Source organism: Acipenser ruthenus, chromosome 30 (assembly GCF_902713425.1).
Source record: "Acipenser ruthenus chromosome 30, fAciRut3.2 maternal haplotype, whole genome shotgun sequence".
Lineage (NCBI taxonomy): Eukaryota > Metazoa > Chordata > Actinopteri > Acipenseriformes > Acipenseridae > Acipenser > Acipenser ruthenus.
The window spans coordinates 4569079-4591574 of NC_081218.1; the positions used below are offsets into that span (position 1 = coordinate 4569079).

The window sequence follows — 22496 nt, forward strand, 5'->3', positions numbered from 1 at the left end:
CCTGCCAAACTACGCCTGCATGAGAAACACAAAAGCCCTCCAGTGGAGTCCAGAACAGAACCTTGCTGTAACCCGGTACCCATTGGGATAGTTAGCCATTTATTTTGTTCATCTTGTGATCATGACGTTTTGGACTGGTAGCCCTGGAACGAACTGTCCTTCAATTGATCTATAAGGCAGGCATAGCACAGGGGGTTGCAATGTACACATCCCTGCAGGCATGCCTCGAAACTGGTCTGCATGCGTATCTCCGGCCCTAGCGGACCCCAGGGATCCAGCAGTTGCAGTATGGTTTGATCACCCATTCACTGTGTAAAGCATGTCTCTTTCCCTCTGACCCGAGTCTGCGCTCCGTTCCTCTGGCCAGCTCTGTGCCGCGCTTGAAACCATCACCAGGATTTGGGATTCCAAAAAACTCCCTGAACCGATGTTTGTTCAAACCTGACTAGGTTCCGTTCCGTCAGCCAGTCTTCAGAACTCGCACGCTGGAACCCCAGGAGTCATCTGGTTGTCCTTCACAGAACTATCTCCAAAGCCGCAATGTCCTTTCTGCAGTGAGCGCACTGATCTGCGGAGCTCTCACTAGTGCATTAATCAGAACCTCATTAATCAGACTCCACACTCCTGTCTCTATAACCACGCATTCTGTTGCTTTTTTAATTGTTTCCCCCACACTACCTGGTCGCTGACAGACAAGCATGGTGTATAGCGGACCTGTTCTGGCTCAGTACCCCCGTTTGGTATTTAAATCAGAAACTGTTGTGATAGGCATGCTACACTTCACACTTGTTAATGAGAGCTGAATCTCAGATTCTCGAACAGTGGGGTAATATGAGAATACATGAATACATCTGCTGCTTCCAAAGACACTCATTAGCACTAATCTTGCGCTAATCTAATGTTAGACGAGGTAGCCCATGATTAGTGCAGACCGGGGCCTGTGAAACCAGCCATATGAGCGACACAGACAATAATCCTCAAAGACCTTCTAAATCAGTTCATGCTGAGGTCTCTGTAAATTAGAACAAAAGTTACATATATAAAAAAAGTTCCAGGTTGAATTTGTGACCTCATATCTAAGCTACAAAAATGGTGCTTGGAGACACAGAGCTGGTTTAATCCACATCCAAAATGCTGTATAAATAAAAATAAAATAAAAAGGATTTCTTATGTTGCGTTTATTATCACAATTCTGAAAGACACAGGGAGGAATCTTGCAAATTTCTACGACATATCAAGAAAATAATACTAGCAAGCAGACAACATATCCCACTATTTGCAGGGTTAGTAACTGCACTTTGCACTCACCGAGTTGCTGAAGAAGTTGCTGCATTTCATCGAATTACATTGTGAAATGCAAGTTAAAAAGGGACATCTGTGGTTTGTAAACCTCTAAGTTTCGATGAGCTCATACACCAACATCACCAAAAATCAATGTGCAGGCAGCAAAGGAGAAGCGTGCGATCGAAGCAGAAAACACTTTCCCTACATTACATGGGTACTTTGCCTACCGAGTTTGGATAACAAGTGAATAAATCGTGATTTTTGCGATTATGGACCCTGCATTCGATCATTTGTGTCCCAAGCACAATGCTGTCATCCCATCACTTGGCGTTTTCATGTTAATGATCATCACCAGCCCCCCCATCTACCTCCCTCTTTACACACGGGCCGCAGCAGCAGCAGTGCTGGAGTTAATGATTGCATTGGGGCAGGATGCTGCATGAGGCCACAAATCGCACCGCTTTGTCATGCAAATGGCAGGCAGCTGCCAGAGCCGTGCCCGTGAGGGGGTGAAACCGGCCTGCTGTTCCCTGCCGGGGCAGGACAGGTCCGTCCTTAACCCTTTAACTTCCAACCACCTTCCGGAACAAAGAAAGTAACGACAACATGCCAAGCACCCTGACTCCAAATTGTACAAAAAACATTAGCTACAAGTGAAAAGACCAATGTGGTGGAGCGCACTGCTACCAAACACAGCTGAATCCAAATTAACATTTTTCTAACCAGGATGATGAGAAAGTTTAAAAACAAGTGTTCAATTAAAAATTATGGGGGTGTAGATCAAAATGAAGTCTTTCAAAATGAAGGAGTTGAAAATTAGGAGGAAGTGTGGTCCAGTGGTTAAAGTCCGGGGCTTGTAACCAGAAGGTCGCCAGTTCACATCCCACCCTGCCACTGACTGACTCACTGTGTGACCCTGAGCAAGTCACTTAACCTCCTTGTGCTCCATCCTGCGGATGAGATGTTAAATCAATGTCCCATTGTAAGTGACTCTGCATATAGTTCACAGCCTAGCTCTGTAAAGCGCTTTGTGATGGTGGTCCACTATGAAAGGCGCTATATGAAGATTATTACTATTATTATTATTATTATTATTATTATTATTATTATTATTATTATTATTATTATTATTATTATTATTAAAAGTGAACCTAAACCATTACCTTAAATGCAGCACAGAAACAAGGACCAGAGGACAGTTGGAAATGAAGTGGAGATAGGACAGGGAGAAGGAGACACTTCTTCACACAGAGAGTGGTGAGGGGATGTAATGGGCTGCCTAGTCATGTTGTTGAGGCAGAATCACTGGGATCCTTTAAGACTCGACATGACAAAGTTCTGAGACCGATCAGCTACGAGGAACCTGACAAACACTGATGGGCCGAATGGCCTCCTCTCGTTTGTACTATATTTCTCATGTCGAATCTTGACCGTTGTCCAGTTTTGGACTCATGGCACGTAACAAAGGGTTAATCTCATCGCCCAACTCACTTACACACGTCGCCATAATCCCATCAAACCAGAGTTAGTTTGCATGAGGAAAAAAAGCACTGAATTCAAGCAGATTCAGAAGACGCTTAAAACAGGCTTGTTAAAGTTAAACAAGTCATACAAATCCGTGTTTTTATTCATAACCAGAAGAGAAAACATGCTAGTTGCAAGAGTTGAGTTGAGCATGCACTAAATTCGGATAGAGGGACACTCAAACACACACTCAGATGTTGCAGTTCTGTGCATTGTAATAATCTGGTGTATGTTATTATGTACAGCATGCACACTACAGGTCTTACATTCAGTGATGTCTGTGGCACCAGCTCAGTAATGCGAATGTGAGTAGAAATTAAAAATAAAATAAAAAAACTGCTTACTATTTTACAAAAGTAGCTTGAACAAATACAAGGGTCTCATATGAGCATGAGAGAAGTGCATTCCATTGGAAAATGATCTATTAAACTAGACCACCTTTTACTTCAAAGAAAGATGCCCTTTTGATAGCTTTCTGCGACATTTTAAAGCGACACTTTCTTGTAGATATTTTTATTGAATTACTACTACCTGATATATTTTGCATAAAAAACACAAAAGCCTGTCCTAAAAAGTATGGTAAATCAAAGTTGCTGGTATTATACTCTCTTCTTTCTCATTTAAATTTCAAGAAAATTAGCTTGGATTCCTTTTGTGCTAATGTGCATTCGGTGCATTGCCTAGAGACTAAAGATATTATCAATCTTTCTTTCAACTTTTCATTTTAAGATGCTATAAAAAGGCAAATAAGTTTGCTACAAATCACAGATGGCGAATGAGTTTCTCCCTCCATAGAACACTGAAATAATTAATGGAAACGACCTTGGTTCTTTTGTGTGTGCGTGTGCATGTCACACATACGCGTGTGTTGCACACAAAAGAAGCCAACAACAGCCACCCCCTACCAGCATGAATAGCTGGCCACGAGTGGGCTGTCACAGCAAGAACAATAGGGGCAGCAGCCGGCCGACATCCGTCCCCACCCGAGGTTTTGAACCAGTGCTGATGTACTCCAGTCCTCAGCTTCAATTGGATAAGTAGGCCTCCGAGCCAGATTGTGAGCGTTTCACGCTGCTTTGGAGCGGATTTAGGCTGTAACTGATTGGACTGTTGTTCAGCCTGGAGGGAAGGGGTAGGAGGGGAGGCAGGGGGTCTGGTTTAATCAAGAGCCCCACCGGACAAGAAAAGTCAGACTTCGCAACAGCTGTGGGAAGTCTAGGGGACACAATAGAGAAGAGAGAAGACGGTGCAGAGTGCCGTCACCTTTCTGAGAGGCCTTTTGTCCTGAGCAGAGCTGATACCAGCTGTGCGTCCATCGTGTTGCACGCACTCCCCACCCACCCTCCCCACACCTCAACCAAACACCACCAGCTGTAAGAACCGAACGCTGAGTTGGGTTGTTTGCAGGCAGCTGCTTAGGGGAGGCCTTTCTTGTTATTTAGCTCACTAGCTGGCTGGACAAATCCCATTTTGCAAGGAATTGTTTCTTCAGCTGTCGCTAGGATCAGTTGCACCGGCCTGCCAGGCTGCATCTCTCCCGCCTTTTGTTTCTGAGCTCAGAGAAAGAGAGGTCCTGGGTGAAATGTGACAGAGTATTGTTGTGGTGTTGGTGTTTGTGGCGTTCATTGCCCAGAGTGTTGGGACAGCAGAAGAAAAGTAGGCAGGTGTGTGTCAGTGTGTGTGTGTGGGGGGGGGGTTCATGTTTACAGCCAGTGCTGAAATATAAAGAGATGTTCATCGTTTATATTGGATGCACTTGTCTGTACTGCAAGTCTCCAGATTACTGATCCATCTAAATTAAACCCAGGTCCGGAAAACACAAGTTCTCCTCTATAATTAGATCAATGGGATCTTGGTCTGCATTAGCACAATAAGCGTGGACTGTGAAGTGCTTGTTAAGCATGAAGCGCACCAAATCCAATGCTGGTTATCGTTCTGCGACTTACTGAACCAGTGAACCAGCACACATGTAGGTCAGTAACATATAACAGTGTCCATGTAAGAGCCTCCTCAAGGACAGACTCATTTTGTCCTCGATTTCTAAAGTAATGCAAAAGGGTTGTTATGAAACAGCAGTCACTGATGCTGCTCTCTGCTCACATGCTTCACAGCGAACAGTTTCCACATGAAGCCTCATCGCCGTAATTCTTAAAGATATATATAATTATATATATATAAGATATATAAAATATATATAATTTTACAGCTTGCCTTGACTGTTGGGGCTAAAGCTTCTCTGTACAATACAAACATATACTAGAAAGAAAAAACACATAAAGGGACACACCAACACAACAGGAATGCAAGTACTGTAGCTGCCTGAAAGATCCATCATGGTGCAGTTAATAATAATGTTGTGGTACTGAAGGCTTGTGTGACAGAACAACGCCACCCTCACACCACCCTGTGTAAATTAACACTGAATTATCAAACTCACACACATTGTGCAGGAGTGCGTGTTTGCTTGGGATGATGGTTGTTCTGCAGGTGTGTCTGTGAAGTTTTCTATCTTCAAGAAATGCCATCTAGAACAGTCGCAGGGTGAGCAGCTAAGAACCTATTGCTTAGCCATTTCAGACTTTTACTGTGAGCTTAATTAGAGCCATCCTCGCATGTGGTCTCTATGAGGGGTCTGATTTAGCTCAGGCGTAACTAATTAAGCTGGCATGCAATTGTAGACTGGTTACTTAGTGTACCATTTCAAGCTATATGGAACGCAGTACAGTACCTATGCAGGTAAATTTGCAAAAACAATCGGAGGGTATGGAATGGGTTTGCTGCACTGTTTCTGCTTAGTTAGTGAGTCCTTGAAGAGGAGTGTGGATTACATTCTGGGATCAATCAGCTACAAAAGCCAGTCAAGCATTGGGGGGCACAAACGGCTTCGTCTCACTCATAATTTTTTTTATTGGATTTTTATATTAATTGAATAGTCACTGGAGAACCAGCTCAGAAATGTTAGATAGTAAATATACAGGTAGTGGACAAAAAAAGGAAACACTCTGTGCAGCAGTGTGGTGTAAGTAAATGGGTAATTGTATGTAAAAATAATGTGATATCTTGTAACAATTTTAAGTCGCCCTGGATAATGGCATCTGCTAATAATAATAATAATAAAAAAATGAGGGACACCAAGTAGGAGGCTGTGTGGTCCAGTGGTTAAAGAAAAGGGCTTGTAACCAGGAGGCCCCCGGTTCAAATCCCACCTAAGCCACTGACTCATTGTGTGACCCTGAGCAAGTCACTTAACCTCCTTGTGCTCCGTCTTTCGGGTGAGACGTAGTTGTAAGTGACTCTGCAGCTGATGCATAGTTCACACACCCTAGTCTCTGTAAGTCGCCTTGGATAAAGACGTCTGCTAAATAAACAAATAATAATATTGAAAGCAAGGGCTTCCACACAAGTGTGGCTCATGCGTTAATTAAGAAAATAACATCCAAGCATGCTTAGGGTCATGTATAAAAATGCTGGAGAGGCTTGGTTGCCTATAATTATGCCTAGCATGGCTGCAAGAGGAGACCTCAGTCATTTTGAAAGAGGGGTGATTGTTGGGTTGCGTTTGGCAGGAGCTTCAGTGACCAAGACAGCTCTACTGGGCAGCAGTGTGGAGTAGTGGTTAGGGCTCTGGACTCTTGACCGGAGGGTTGTGGGTTCAATCCCCAGTGGGGGACACTGCTGTTGTACCCTTGAGCAAGGTACTTTACCTAGATTGCTCCAATAAAAACCCAATTGTATAAATGGGTAATTGTATGTAAAAATAATGTGATATCTGTATAATGTGAAATAATGTGATATCTTGTAACAATTGTAAGTCGCCCTGGATAAGGGCGTCTGCTAAGAAATAAATAATAATAATAATAATAACTTGCTGATGCTTCACAAGCAACAGTGTCTAAGGTGATGTCGGCATGGAACTCCGAGGGAAAGACATCATCAGCAAAGGGCAACAGTGGGCGGAAGCGCATACTCCAGGATAGTGATATCCGTGCATTAATTCGAAGTGCAAGGCAAAACAGGTGAGCAACTGCAGATCAATTGCCTGCAAATTTCAACCTGGGGCACGAGCAGCCAGTTTCAACAAAAACGGTCTCCCAAGAACTCCACAGAGCGGGATACCAAAGTGGCCCAATGCCCTATCAAGTGACTTTAAATCGGTGTTTCCATTTTTTATGTCCACTACCTGTACATGTTCCAATTCCATACTGTATCCACTCCCTCATATATAACTCTATACTGCAGGGCAGCAGTGTGGAGTAGTGGTTAGGGCTCTGGACTCTTGACCGGAGGGTCGTGGGTTCAATCCCAGATGGGGGACACTGCTGCTGTACCCTTGAGCAAGGTACTTTACCTAGATTGCTCCAGTAAAAACCCAACTGTATAAATGGCTAATTGTATGTAAAAATAATGTGATATCTTGTAAGGGCATCTGCTAAAAAATAAATAATAATAACTCTACTGCATGCAGGTCGGGTGTCTCCCTACAGTATGGTTCTTGTACGTTTTAACAACGTATCAATTCTGAAATGATTTTGATTACAAAAATCTACACATCACTCGTGAATGACGATTACATATTGCACAGATTTGTAAATTCATTTCATAGTCTGCTCCCATCACAGTCGTACGTACTGGTACGCACAGGAAAAGTACCATCGAAACTCTGCAGAGGAAAAAACTGGGATTTTGTACAATGGAAGACATATGACATGACATAGCAGGGAAAGAAAAACCCGCAGTCACAGCTGGGAAACAAAGAAGAAAACTTCTGGGAGTGAATGGAAAAGTTTTGACTGATCACATGGAAGTCTTTTGTTTTACTGCAGGAACACAATGCATCACGAAATGTATATCTGCTGGAAAAGCATCACCAGTCTTACTGTAGATCTCTCCACCTTCAAAGCAAATGAAGCTCTCAAACCCCCATGCAGCTGAAGTTGATATTGGCAGGGATGTTTGTCTAGGACTCGTTTAGAGGAGAACTGGAGTTCTGCCATCCCACGAATCAGCAACCTTGCATGGATAACTGGAAATCCTATATTATCAATGGGCTTACACTACGCTCCTGCAGTTCACAAACACTTAGCAGTGCATGTCAGGGGAGGGTCTCTGTGGATTAGACGGAAACGGCTGCATTAGTCACTACGGCAGTCAAATCTACAATCTCAATACCACTATCAGGGCGTTCACATATTATATTACAGGTAATGTTTACTGAGCCCTTTAAAAAAAAATGAATACCAAAAAAATGTGCTGTACATTGGCAACCATGGCACAGAAATACAGTGTTTGTATTTCTTTTTACAAAACGTGATGAGCAATGAAACCTTTTTACATCGTTTTCAAAGATTTTACTGTTGTAAATCATTCATGGTTACATTTTAAATGGATGGATACACTGTAGTTTTGGTTATCAATTAAACAATATAAGTTTTTGTAGGTTAGAACTGTAGATAAACAACTGAGTGTAACAGAGAGGTCAGCGCCATAGAGCAAGCGTGCATTTCATTATTAGCTCAGCTTTTCATTTCTATAAGTTTTCTTGACTTTGGAACATCTCTGAAGGCACTAGACCTCTCCTCCATGCAGGTCTCCAGATGAGAGGCACTAGACCTCTCCTCCATGCAGGTCTCCAGATGAGAAGGCACTAGACCTCTCCTCCATGCAGGTCTCCAGATGAGAAGGCACTAGACCTCTCCACCATGCAGGTCTCCAGATGAGAAGGCACTAGACCTCTCCACCATGCAGGTCTCCAGATGAGAAGGCACTAGACCTCTCTTCCATGCAGGTCTCCAGATGAGAGGCACTAGACCTATCCTCCATGCAGGTCTCCAGATGAGAAGGCACTAGACCTCTCCTTCATGCAGGTCTCCAGATGAGAGGCACTAGACCTCTCCTCCATGCAGGTCTCCAGATGAGAAGGCACTAGACCTCTCCACCATGCAGGTCTCCAGATGAGAAGGCACTAGACCTCTCCTCCATGCAGGTCTCCAGATGAGAAGGCACTAGACCTCTCCTTCATGCAGGTCTCCAGATGAGAGGCACTAGACCTCTCCTTCATGCAGGTCTCCAGATGAGAAGGCACTAGACCTCTCCTCCATGCAGGTCTCCAGATGAGAAGGCACTAGACCTCTCCTCCATGCAGGTCTCCAGATGAGAAGGCACTAGACCTCTCCTCCATGCAGGTCTCCAGATGAGAAGGCACTAGACCTCTCCTCCATGCAGGTCTCCAGATGAGAAGGCACTAGACCTCTCCTCCATGCAGGTCTCCAGATGAGAAGGCACTAGACCTCTCCTCCATGCAGGTCTCCAGATGAGAAGGCACTAGACCTCTCCTCCATGCAGGTCTCCAGATGAGAAGGCACTAGACCTCTCCTCCATGCAGGTCTCCAGATGAGAAGGCACTAGACCTCTCCTTCATGCAGGTCTCCAGATGAGAAGGCACTAGACCTCTCCTTCATGCAGGTCTCCAGATGAGAAGGCACTACACCTCTTTGCCATGCATGTCCCCAGATGTACATTCACCTGTCTCAGTTTTAGCAAAGCAGGATGGCACAGCATGTATTATGTGGTATTCTAATTGGAGAGGGACTCTAGCAATAAAAGCTTGGGAGAACCGACAAGCATACATTATAGAAGAAGGCTGCTATTAAGTCTATTACAGCTTCATAGACTTTTCAAAGAGAGAATGTAAAAGAAATGAGAAGTATGACTATACATTCAAGGACAGAAAATAAATCGCACTGAAGCTAAAGGGACTTTTAATGGGAATGGAGAAAAAACTTTTTTTTTTTTCATTCATACACAGCCCTATAACAAAGCCTTACATGCTAAAAAGTCCAACCAAATATATTCTGTGACCCAATAAAACTGATGTGAGCCCACACCCAAGGCTTGTGCCTTAACCTACTGCTCCACTAAGCCATCTTTACTCCACCAGGCAGGCTCAGTGAGTTCTTATCTCCAATATGCGGTTCCACTCTGTAGTGAATTACAGTGCAAAAGAGCAATCTGGAGTTTCATGATCATTGGGGAGACCGGAAAAAAAACCTCCAAGAATGAGAGAAGCAATTTTTGTCCAGAAGCGAGCAACACCACTATAGCCTCCTGCATGTACTCCGAGTTTTGGATTAACAGTGAAGTTAACGTTGCCCTGTAAGCCAGTCCTGGGTTGTCCTTGTTAGGCATATTATTGAACCTCTTGGTGTTACACTCCAATGCCCTTTCTCCTTTTAAAAAGGTGTTACAGAACATCCCACAAAGTTGACAAGAAACATTTCCTCTGCAGTGTCCCGGGTTATCCATACATTTTTTTAAACATATTGTTGATCGTTTTGAATTTTTTAATCACCCATCATGGGTCTCACAACTCAATTGGGCAATACATTTCTCAACATTTACTAGGGAGCATTTTGCCATGAGAAAAAAAAGAAAAGAAAAAGTCTTCTAAGGTTTGCACCATTTGTGTATCCAAATCAAGTTCCCTCCTGCAAAAATGCTGGTTTTCTGTTCCCACAATACCCCTCTCATATATATCAGAGGGAGCATGAACTGGATTCACCGAGATCTTTAGAAAAATCTCTCTCCTGGAGAACATTCCCAAGTAAAGGTTTAAAAAAGTAATTGCCTAGTCTATTTACCTATGATGTGTGAATAAAAACAATATAAAACAGGAGTATGTTGAAAAGAAATTGCTGCAGTATGGACAGCACGGGACACAGCAAAGGGAATGAAATGTGTTTCTTGTAAACACTGCAGGGGGTTCTGGAACGCTAATCAGTACCATTAGCAGGCCATATAAAAATGTGCCTTCTCCGCAAAATTCAATCTAACACTTCAATCATTAGAAATAATAGTGATTTTAAATACATCTCCAAAAAAGCATTTTGATTATTGTTGAGGTGGTGTGTCCAGCAAACAAATACAGAAATGTGCGAGTTTGTAAGCATGCATGTTTGTGAACGTGATCGCTGTACCGACTCAATGCAAGAGACTGTAACCAGTCAAGTTCAGTTTCAATACAGTGTCAATGCAGCAGCTTTGTGAACGGTCTTGAAGCCTTTTCTTGTAAAGCTCCTACATTCTGGAATGCTCTGCAGCTCCTACATTCTGGAATGCTCTGCAGCTCCTACATTCTGGAATGCTCTGCCGCTCCTACATTCTGGAATGCTCTGCAGCTCCTACATTCTGGAATGCTCTGCAGCTCCTACATTCTGGAATGCTCTGCAGCTCCTACATTCTGGAATGCTCTGCTGCTCCTACATTCTGGAATGCTCTGCCGCTCCTACATTCTGGAATGCTCTGCCGCTCCTACATTCTGGAATGCTCTGCAGCTCCTACATTCTGGAATGCTCTGCCTTCTCTGTCAGGGAAGCTGGGATTCTTACTGTTTTTAATTCAAGATTGGAAACATATTTTTTACAAAATTGCTTTTTTATCTTAGTTTTTCCATTTTACAATCTAAACTGCTTTTTTTTTTTAATTCCCAATTTTATATATTTTTTGTTTTTAGACACTTAATTGTTCTATTTTTACAAACTAGTTTTTCTAATTTTACAATTAAACCCAGTCTTTTTTAATTTCTGTTTTATTACATGTTGTATCACAGTTTTTAATTTAATTGGATTAATTGTTCATTTTTGGCCTGAATTGAAGTGAATACCTACAAAAGACAAAGGCAGACAACAATTCTACTGTATTACTTGGTAGAATGACAGACTGTGCTAGGGTGCTCCTTCTAATTGCTTTGAAAAAGAAAAACAAATCAAAACAAAAAAACAACCATGAAATGCTTCACAAAGTATGTCTTTTTCCTATGCTGTTTAGGATAGTGAGGATATGTTGTTGTCCAAGAAGCTTGACATTTGCATATATATATATATATATTTTTTTTTTTACTGGACGAGGGCTTATCGCACGTTTGCACTGAATTAAGCTTGCACGTTCACACACTGCTTGTGTATAGGAAAAGTCCCAACAAAGTGAAGAATCATTGGAGAGTTGCTTACAAACTGCAGCACGTGTGCGTAGACCGTGCTTACATGCAAATCCCTGTGCCAGCAGTCACTTGATGAGTCAATTAAAAAAGCTCACGTGTCTCCAAAGGAATTAATTACGCAGTGAAGGAAAGCAGAGAATTGTGCCTTGTTGATCTGGTGCAGCAGTGCAGTGGTTACATGACAACGTAGCCACGCCCCTGCTATACTGGCTCTGGACTCGATACTCGAACTGTCCCTTCCTGTAGCTGCCTGGACTGTGTGAGAAAGCTTGTGTTAACAGCCTTGTCCTAGGAATGATCAGATCAGAGGGTGTGACTTCACATTTAGTAGAGAGAGAAAAACAAGAGGACATAAATGGGAATCGAGTAAAAAGAAGTTTAGAACAGAAGGCAGGAAGCACTGTTTTTACACAGAGTTATAAATGCATGGAATAGCCTACCAGGTGAAGTAGTAGGATCTAAAACACTGGGAACATTAAAAAAAAAAAAGACTAGATTCTGCGCTTTTAAATGAGTTCCCTCCAGTCGGGGAGAATGGTGCGTGAAGTGTTATTTAATCTGTAGTATTTTGTATTTAATTATATCCTGATGTAACTATCACTGACACTGTTATCTGCTCCGTTACTGAATCGTATTTTGTGTTATACTTGTACTTGCTAGAACCGAAGTCATTGTATTTTATCTTGCTCTTAATTGTATTAATACTTGTACTGTGACTCTTGAAATGTATTTTTGTTTACGACTGTAAGTCGCCCTGGATAAGGGCGTCTGCTAAGTAATTAATAAATAAATAAATAAATAAATAAGTAATAATAATAATATCAACAACAAGGGACAAGCCTTGATGGGCCGAATGGACTTTTCTTGTTCCCAAACTTCTCTTATTTGATAATCACGATAATGGGAAATGGTCTAGTCACATTGCATCAACAGAACTCGATTTAAAATCTTGTGCGGTTTCAATTGAAACAAGATTAGACATTTCATTCCCCCATTTTGTGGATTTATTAGGGTGTAACTACAGGAAGGATTTTAGGCAGCGAGATTAAAAGTAGACAGTTTACTTGCAGTGGGAGGTTTTGTTTCCAATGGGTCAGCCAGGGGGGGAGAGTGAGTGTGTGCCCGAGGCAGCACAGTCTATACAGGATGAAGAAACTGGGCTGGCACCAAAATGAAACAAACTGCGAGCCCAAGGTTGGGGTTATTTTGTTTTAAATAAATAAATAAATAAATAAATGAATGAAAAAAGTGAACCGAGATGCGGCGTCTGTTTATATGGCCTGTTCATCATTTTCTAACTAAATACATAAGAGAACGCTTTAAAACACAGTGAGTTCGACCGGTTAACTTTAATTTATAGTAAATCATTCTAAATCAGTAGGGCCTTACCAAAAACGGCTTAGACGTCCGCTATAGTTAGAACTCCTGGAGTTTAGTTAGAGCTCCTGGAAGGAGTTAGGTTTTGTTTTGTGTAAAGAAATAAACACACAGGCCTGTCCTGTTTAAACTGAAAGCATGTTTAAGGATCAACTTTGCAAAATGAGTTAATTCTATGGGGTGATGCAAAACTTTTGGCCACAGCTGTACAGAACTGGAATTAATACATAAAGAATAATGTAATAAGAACATTTACAAAACGAGAGAGGCCATTCGGACAACCAGTATTAGACTGATCTCAAAACGTTGTCAAGTAGGGTCTTTAAGGATCCCAATGATTCATGGCTAGGGAACCAATTCCATACCCTCAAATCTTTTACCACTAATGCTTCACATTAGTGGTAAAATTAAACCTGAACCAAAAACCCCCGATGGGTATTTCTCCTCAAAGGATCACTCTGTGCCTTCCTTTCCTCCAGTCTGTTGAAGGGGCCCGTTTTCATGTTGTTATTTCATTCACCTGCTTCTTACACCTGCCAGGTCCAGCTCTGAGATCACAGGAGAGATAAGCGTCGGGACACATTTCTCAGGGACTCCACGCCGTCTGGAATATTAGATCCCTGCACTATCAGGGCTGGCTCGCTCCAAAGGCATCCTCTTAATATCCCATCTGTAGTAATGCGAGCATGTGTTTTGCTCTGTATTTCTGTAGGACAACGTTTCTTTTTTTTTTCTCTCCCTCCCCTCCCCCACTCTCCCTCGGAGCAGATCTTGTGGTCTGCCTGTTTTGGAGCTCACAGCCTGCCCTTCCCAATCCTTCATCCCAAGTACTACTAGCCCACATCTGTCCAGCACCTGAACAGCACAGCCAACGCACCACAGGAGAGCGTAGACTGCAACCAATCCAGTCTGCAGAACCAAGAGGCAACAGCAATGCAATGCAATCAATCTGCCCGTATCTACCATTTAACAAACGAAATCACTGTCTCCGTAAGGCTATAAAGGCTAGTGTAGTACAATCCATCACTAGAAAACAGACACTTTTACACATTGTGGAGGACACTGCGGGAGGACACACTGGAGGTATTGGAAATGCAATGGTGTCGGGGATTTTGGTATCATTATACATTTTCAATGCCAACACGTTAGTGATTTAACACTAAGCATGAACATTTACTAAAACATTTTCAGCATTTCTTTTTCTCTTGGCATTTTTGTTATTAATGTTTAGGCCTATGCAAGTTATTATTCATATCTTCACCAGTGGGTGTTAATTATGTTTCATCGCAGCTGGTGTTGCTGAACCAACCCTATATATTGATTCCTCATCACAGACTTAGTGTCTTGAAGACACTGCTCACAATCATTACCTGCTGTTCTGTTCCATTTGCACTCCACATGAAACCAAACAGTAAGCCTTTGTCCCAATCTCCCTGACAGGTATTGGGTCACAACCCTCTCATCAAGACCTTCTATAGTGCCTTCTCATTTCATGAGGTGCATTGCAGCCAGGGGTTATTGCTGTACAGAGGTATTTTGGGTTACATTGGAACTCTCCCAAAATGTGATTTAATTGGGGAGTAAAAAACTTTAACAGTAAATATCTTAAATACGGTGCATATTTTCTGTGTGGTCTATTTCAACGGTCTAAACAGTAGCAGAGCTAAATACAGCCTCTCATTACGTCTATATTAACCTACATGGGGGCCTTCTCTCAAACAACAGAAATGCATTGAAGTAAGGTTTGCAAAAAACTAGGTTGATGCATTTTAGAGAGGAGTTATTAAAAGCCACCATTAAAACAGAGCACTGTGTCTCTGCACCATGTTGTTAAACATTGAACCAAGACAGCTTCAACAGTATGACTGAATTACAATGTATTTAATGTTAAATGCATATGACACTTCAACAGTATGACTGCATATACCCACAATGTATAATGTTAAACACATACGGTACTCAAATGTTTCCAAGGGGCTACTTGTGTCTCAGCTCCATCCATCTGGTGTCCCTATTCCCCAGGGCTCTCTGGCAGTTCACCAGCTCTCTCTCTCTCTCTCTCTCTCTCTCTCTCTCTCTCTCTCTCTCACACACACACACAGAGGCATTAACACATTCTCATTCAGGACGCGCTCCAGCTATTGTCAGACTGACACCTTCCTGATGAATAGCATGTTCATAGGGCCTCTTGCAGATTAGTACATTCATAAGAAACAAACACAGCTCACATGCTGGCCCGTCATCATAGCAGCGTCCTGGGACTCAACTGATACCGTCTGCACCGGATTGTGGAACGAACTGGGACCTCCACCCATTCAACTGAAGGGAGAGACGAGGGCTGGACCCGAACCCAGCTCTGTAGTCTTGACGCAAGTATGGGTCTTATGCTAATAGGTGGAGATTCGTTACAAATGCTTCCAATGCTGATTCATATGAAATATACGTGCCATGGAAAAGGATTGGGGATTCAGTGCTTCTGAAGGTCTTCTTGTATGTTAGGACTTTACAGACATGAAGCAGAAATAATGCAATGTATTTTACTGTTTTAAAAGATTAAGCATTCACATACATACAACTAGGGGAATGCACATGTGTGTGTGGAACGTCTTTCCGGGGCTATGAATTTCAATCCACATCCATAGCTATGAATACTCCACTATATCCATGTCATCAGGGACAGTTACTGTGAATGATTAGAAACAAAAGCTATACCAAACTCACCTATTCTTCCAAAGAAGCGAGATCCTCAAACAGGCTCTCGTCACTTTGTCTTTCTTATCAAAGGGAGAACTCTGAGGGTCTTGGAATGAGTCGTGAAAAACACATTCACCTGATCAAACAGAGCATCTTCTTCACAGTTTGGGCAATCTGTTTAGTTATCATCTGCAACCATAGATCAGCAGGCAGTCGGAACTAGAATTAGCCTAAAATTACATCATATTTTTCACTGTTTAGAATATGTACTGTTCATGTCTTATTTACAAAGTAGAAGGAGTCTCTTCTCTGATTGGTCAATATTCTGGCGGCTGAGAAATAGAACCTGTTTATATTTTCTGTTGCTCTGTCATTTTGTGACCCAGTTTCCTATTGTAGGGCAGCGTGGAACAAAACACACACTGGGGTCCTGCTATAGCCAACTCAAATGCATTCACCACAATACTTTAACTGATGAGCCACACAATGAGATATGTAAAAACCTGAAATCCCCAATCATGGTGACCTCTCACCCTGAGTATTTTTACACATGAAAATGAATTCCCATCCACTGCTTCACTTGGTCCTCAGAATCAAAATTAACCCCTAAGGTCACACAAATCAGGACATGTTTTAGGTGCCACACGTTTCTCACGGTAGTTTTGATGGCTACAAGTTAAAGTATACTTAGAAATGGATTTGAGCTTTTCGATTACCTAAGCTTGTATTTTCTGTTTTAAGAATCCTTATTAAAGGAAAAGTTGTCATGCTTAATTTGGTTTTCAACAAACTTTGCTTGCGCTCTCTACAGCAAGCACAATAGCTCCTGTATTTTCATGTCTCTGGACATCTGAGATTAAAGGTCTTCCTACAAACCTCATAAATCACCAAGTCATCTTCTCAGTCATATGGATCGATCCCATAAACTATCTTAACTACAATTCTGGGGGCCTGCTTGGGGTGCTTGTTTTGATCTCCACCAGCTGTATTTTAAATAAACTCAAGGTCAAAGTTGATCCTTCAGGCCCTTGACTTTGCTCCAGCCCTGTTCTAAATTGATTAGTTGAAGCAATTAAGCCTCCAGCCAGACCCTGAAGTAGTTCATCATCTCGTTCTACCTGTTAAACCTGGAGTGGAATGGAGCCTCCAGGACCGGGATTGGACACCCTGGTCAAAGGCCACTCTATTAGGCATCGCAGGTACAAGCTATTAGCATGCTTTTGAATGCATTTCAGTAGAAAAAATACAACCTAATTCAGTTCCTGTATCCTGTACCTATGTAAAATGGCAGACCTATTTTGTAAACTACATTTTGAAGGTTGATCCTCATTTTCAAATGGTCATATCTTGGGACCCAACTCATTGGGCAGCAGTGTGGAGTAGTGGTTAGGGCTCTGGACTCTTGACCAGAGGGTTGTGGGTTCAATCCCCAGTGGGGGACACTGCTGTTGTACCCTTGAGCAAGGTACTTTACCTAGATTGCTCCAGTAAAAACCCAACTGTATAAATGGGTAATTGTATGTAAAAATAATGTGATATCTGTATAATGTGAAATAATGTATAATGTGATATCTTGTAACAATTGTAAGTCGCCCTGGATAAGGGTGTCTGCTAAGAAATAAAGAATCAAGAGACCTGCTCTGAGATGTCCAGTCTTCTGATGAACCTGTTAGATGTGCGTGTAACCTCTTAGCCACACCCATCCAGAAATCTGATTCGTCTAAGTGAGTAGATTTAAACAGTTCAGCAAGACAACAACACTTAAATTTATTTCCCAAACCAAGTTGCTCTTTCCATCATTAGCAATTATCATTTTTACCTTTACCTCTCAGCCCAACCCAACACTAAATGGTAACCTAATCTGTATTATAAATCAAACAGATCATTGAACACTGCCTCAGCCAATCAAGATGCAGCACATCAGGTCATTCCAGAAAACAAAACTGCTCATCAGTTTGATGACATCTGGGGCTGTAGTATACCTCCATGGCTAGAATTACACATTTAGCAGTATAATTGCATGGCTGAGGGCAGGCCCGGCTCCAGCTGCTCTCAGACCGAGGGCCAGTAGAGATGTTGTGAGGGCCACTATAAAAGACAGATTTACTCAAGCTATGAACCAATACACCAGTTCCAGTTAGCATAGATTAAACAATGCAAAAATGCTAATTTAAGAATTAACACACACACCTTGTTTCTTATTAGTGTTATGAAGTAAGAAATGCGCACAGATAGGGAATAATCAAAAGCTGAGCAAACCAGTTTATACAAACATTTTTAAACTTACATCAGTTTTGTTAGCTGATTGCAGTAATAATATAGGCCGACAGGTAATTCCACAATAAACAAAAGTAAATACAGAGTGACACACCAAATACTAAGTGTTCTTTTAGATGTGTTCAATGCCTCTGCCATCCATGTGTACAGCACTTGAGATGATGTCTTTATCTCTACCTCTTTGTGCTGTCTTTTATTCCTTTAAAAACTTAAACTGCCTTTCCATTCTATTTAAATCCATGCAGATGATTACAAACAGTGGCACAGTCTGCATCTTTGTTGAGTTTTGTAAGCAACGTAGGTTTAGCTGTGGCAATTTCACTGGCTATGACATTTTTGTCAACTTCTATCACATAAAGAGGCTCTAACATGGTAGCATCAAAACATGTACTGGACTGGGGTAGGAGGCGAGACAAAGCCTTCATTAAATCCAGATCCTTTTCAGAAAATCTGTTTTCCATCTCTGATACGGCTCTCTCTGGAATGTTTAACTTGGGTCTCTTTAATGTCAGACTACAGTCAGACTTAGAGTCTGCATGTCCTAGTGTTGAACACACTACAGAATCAGCTAGCTGCTTACTTATGGTTCTCTGTCTCTTTGTAGGATGCACGAAATCTTCATCTTTACCAAGATTTTTTAATGCGTCTACTGATGCATTTATCATCTCACTAGCAGAGCACAAGTCAACAGATTGTGACTGAAGAACAGCACTGGCTGGCTTTAAAATACCAAGAATATGGACGAGGAACTTTCCAAGAACAAAGAAGTTCTGTCTCTTAAGTGGAGAAAGAAGTCCAGATGCTTCTGTGCATAATCATCCTCTTCTGACTGATGATCAACACATTTGGTCACTTCAAAATGGCTTGTCCAGCGAATTTCCTCAACCTCTTTAGTGAACGGCCATTGTAGCTTTGAGTAATGTAGTGGCGATGAAAGAATGCATACAAGAGAATTGCAAAGATCAAAAAATCTCTTTCCACATGGTGCAGGTGACGGTTGTATCAATGTATGTATGGAATGTGCCTTCCTGGTTTTTTTTGCAGTAAAGCCTGCACACCTCCATTAACCCCTCTCATCACTGATGCACAGTCATAGCACAGGCTGATGATGCTGTCAGCATTAAAGCCTACTTCAGAGAGACGTTTTATTATCTGAGCTGTAATGTATTCTGCATCCAACTGATGCAATTCAAGCAAGCCAATCAGACATTCCTCGGGTACATAATCGCTAACAAATCTTACCATGATGGACAGATTTTCAACATTGCACTTAACTCCTGTCCCATCACTTTTGATACAGTACCCACTGGATTCACAATGCTTATATTTGTCTTTAATTTGATTAAGTATTTTACTTAAGGTCTCTATCACCTCATTTTATATCTTTTGATGCATACTTTGCATTCTGTGGTCTTCACTATCTCTGCTAATGTAGAGTCTTTCTGTAGAGTTTATTCAAATAGTTTATGAAAAGCCCACTTGTAAAACAGTGACCCAATGGTTTCTCCCATTGCCTGTCTCCATTTGAACTCCAAGCAGCAACAGCTTGAGCACGATGTGTGGTGTGTTTGAAAACCCTTTTCAGGTTCAAGCGCAGATTTCAAACTGTTAAACCCACGTACCGTAGACACTGCATCGCTGTCATTTATCACCCAGTAAATGCGACAAGGAAAACAAAAGCAGAACTACGGTACGATGGGGGCCCGGTGTCAGTAAATAAACACGTCTGCAAATCATTGATACAACCAAATAAAATGAATGGATGGCAAAAAATATGTATTTCCTTCGCAGTAAAGAGTTTGATCATTTCAACTGTTGTACAGAACAGCACTAATCTCAATTTACTATCCTCTCTCTTCACTCTCCGTTAACTTTCCTTAACTACAGTACTCTCTCTCACGGCTTCTTAAACCGGATGTGAGCTTTTAAATTTGTCAAATTGAAACAGAGGGCGGGTATTTTTGGAATAATTTGACATGATTTGTGAATACAGACGCTGCTGCCTAATCGGGATACGCATAATCGGGATTTCTGCTTGAATGGGATACAGCTCTGGGAGACTCTTCTTCCCAATGCTATTTATGTAGTTTAATTGGGACATCACTTCGTTTAATTGGGATACAGTATTTTCAAACGATGAACGGAGATCGCTTTTCACAGTAAGACAGATTCTCCTAGCACAGTGATCAGCTGAGACTTGCGTAAATTGCATAAACCACACATGGCGTATCAACATTGCAGGTGCCTCGCCTTGTGATAAGAAGGGATTTCATAAGAAATTTAAAAAAAAAAAACACGATTCATTTTGTTTAAGAATAAAAAAATAAAAACTATTGACTTGTATTTTAAATGATGTATTTAACCTTTAATCATACTGTGACACAAAAAAGTGTGACTCAGGTCATCTCAACTGCCTTTCTAATTGGGACAACCGCTTAGTCAGGATATTTTACTGACTGAGGGGGATTGGTTATCTGTGCTTCTATTGGCTGAAATAACCTTGAATGTTGTTAACTAGCCAATGAAAGCCTGGATGTTGCTTCGCCTCTCTTTGTCCTATTGTGAAGTAGCCAGTTGGTCACCCAACACTCTATATGGAAGATTGGTGTAGGGAGATTTTTAGGAGTTTTTTTTTTTTTTAAATGAAATATCAAAATGATACGCTTCATAGTAGTAATGACCGCCGTGCCGGTCCTTATAGGTCAGATAATAACCTTTGTTGAGGCCCTCAGCCCAACCTGCAGGCCACTATCTGCCAGTAAGGACCTCCTGGTGGATCATTAACTCCTAGCAGTGTAAATAAGGAAGGGATTGGATGAATTTGCAGAGCAGTAGTGACTGGTTCTCAATTGACATCCACCTGGAAAGAGGCTGTGTAATAGGGTTACCATATGGCTCCAGATTAACCGGACGCTTTGAGACAGACCGTGATTTCAAAATCCCCCTTAAATTGAAAGTAATTCACGTATAAATGAGCTCCACCTTTGCTGAGATTAATCCTGCTGTGGTGGAATTGCTTGGGCGCAGCAAACAATTCACACTGATCAGCTGCTTCTGATCAGATCTTAATGAACGAATAGCTAATCTATTGACAGAGCAACGAGATGATGATGCGATTGTATTTGCAGAATAATATGGGCGATTGAATTTTAACAAACAGAAAAAAATAGCGACTGGCTGCAATTCATTCTTAGTATAATACAATTATTTGACGCGCATGCGGGTATTTAAGCACCATTATTAATTGTAGCTAAGGATGGTTCATTTACACCTTCATTTATTTCAATTTAGGGGCAAGTTTGAAATCCCGTTCTGTCTCACAGCGTCCGGTTAATCTGGAGCCACATGGTAACCCTATGTGTAATGTCACTATTATTAGAGAGACATGAGGGGGGTGAGGTAAACAAACACGGTTAGGGACCAAGTAGGTCTGAAGTACTGATACATGAATCAGAATGGTTTGTGTGAGGTGCCTGATGTTATATCAAGTACCATTCAGTATTGTGTCAGCTCAGCTGAATAAACAATTGCGGTGGTTAGTCACGCTTTAAAAAACGGGAGGATGTTGAAACACAGTGTGGACCTGAATTCGACAGACACGCTAAGCTTTATAAATTATTGAATTGGCCTTTAAATTTACAGAAAGAGAAAGAGCTATATTAAAAACCTAAAGAGTTGAAGAAAGAGAAAAATGTATTTAATGGGCCTTAAGTTTCGAGAAAGTGTTCTAAAAGTTTACCAAGCTGGGGGAGAGAGACCACTGCCGTTCAAAAGTAACACTGTGCTGCAATGCGAGACTCCAGGGGGAAACTAAGAAATCAAGCATTAAAAAACATAATATAAGGGTTCGGGTCCGGATCAGTTAGAATTCGGTCCATATTTAGTACTCCACCATAAAAAAAATAAATCATATGGCTATTACTATTATTAGATTATCATATACAGTAAGCAGAAACATCGATATTATTAAGCGCACATTTTTGGAACGCTCTACAGCACGCTAATCGGACCCCAGTCCTGCTACGCAGCTATACACGCAGTATTGGTCACTTAAGCTTCCAAGCCCCATGTTTCTATCATTTTTCATTGGCATGCGTGAGTTGTTAGCCTGGGGGGTTAATAAAAAATGCTATGACGTACTGCTGTAAATGTGGACCCCGACCATCACACATCTTACAGCAGATCATAACCGATGTGGAGTTTTAGAAAAAAAGGCCAGAGCTATGCGGCCAGGGAGCTCGCTCCTTCCATTCCATTTCACACTGAATCAGGGTGCAACATTTCACAACATTCCCATTTTTTCCAGTGTCCATCCACCCAACCACAAGCGTCAGTACAAGCCGCC

The 22496-nt window shown here is 41.7% G+C and overlaps 1 protein-coding gene across 2 annotated transcripts in view; it reads right to left on the minus strand.

Moving 5' to 3' along the window:
- Positions 1–22496, minus strand: part of LOC117394849 (numb-like protein) — a 74946-nt gene that overhangs the window by 52022 nt on the left and 428 nt on the right. The window lies entirely within an intron of this gene.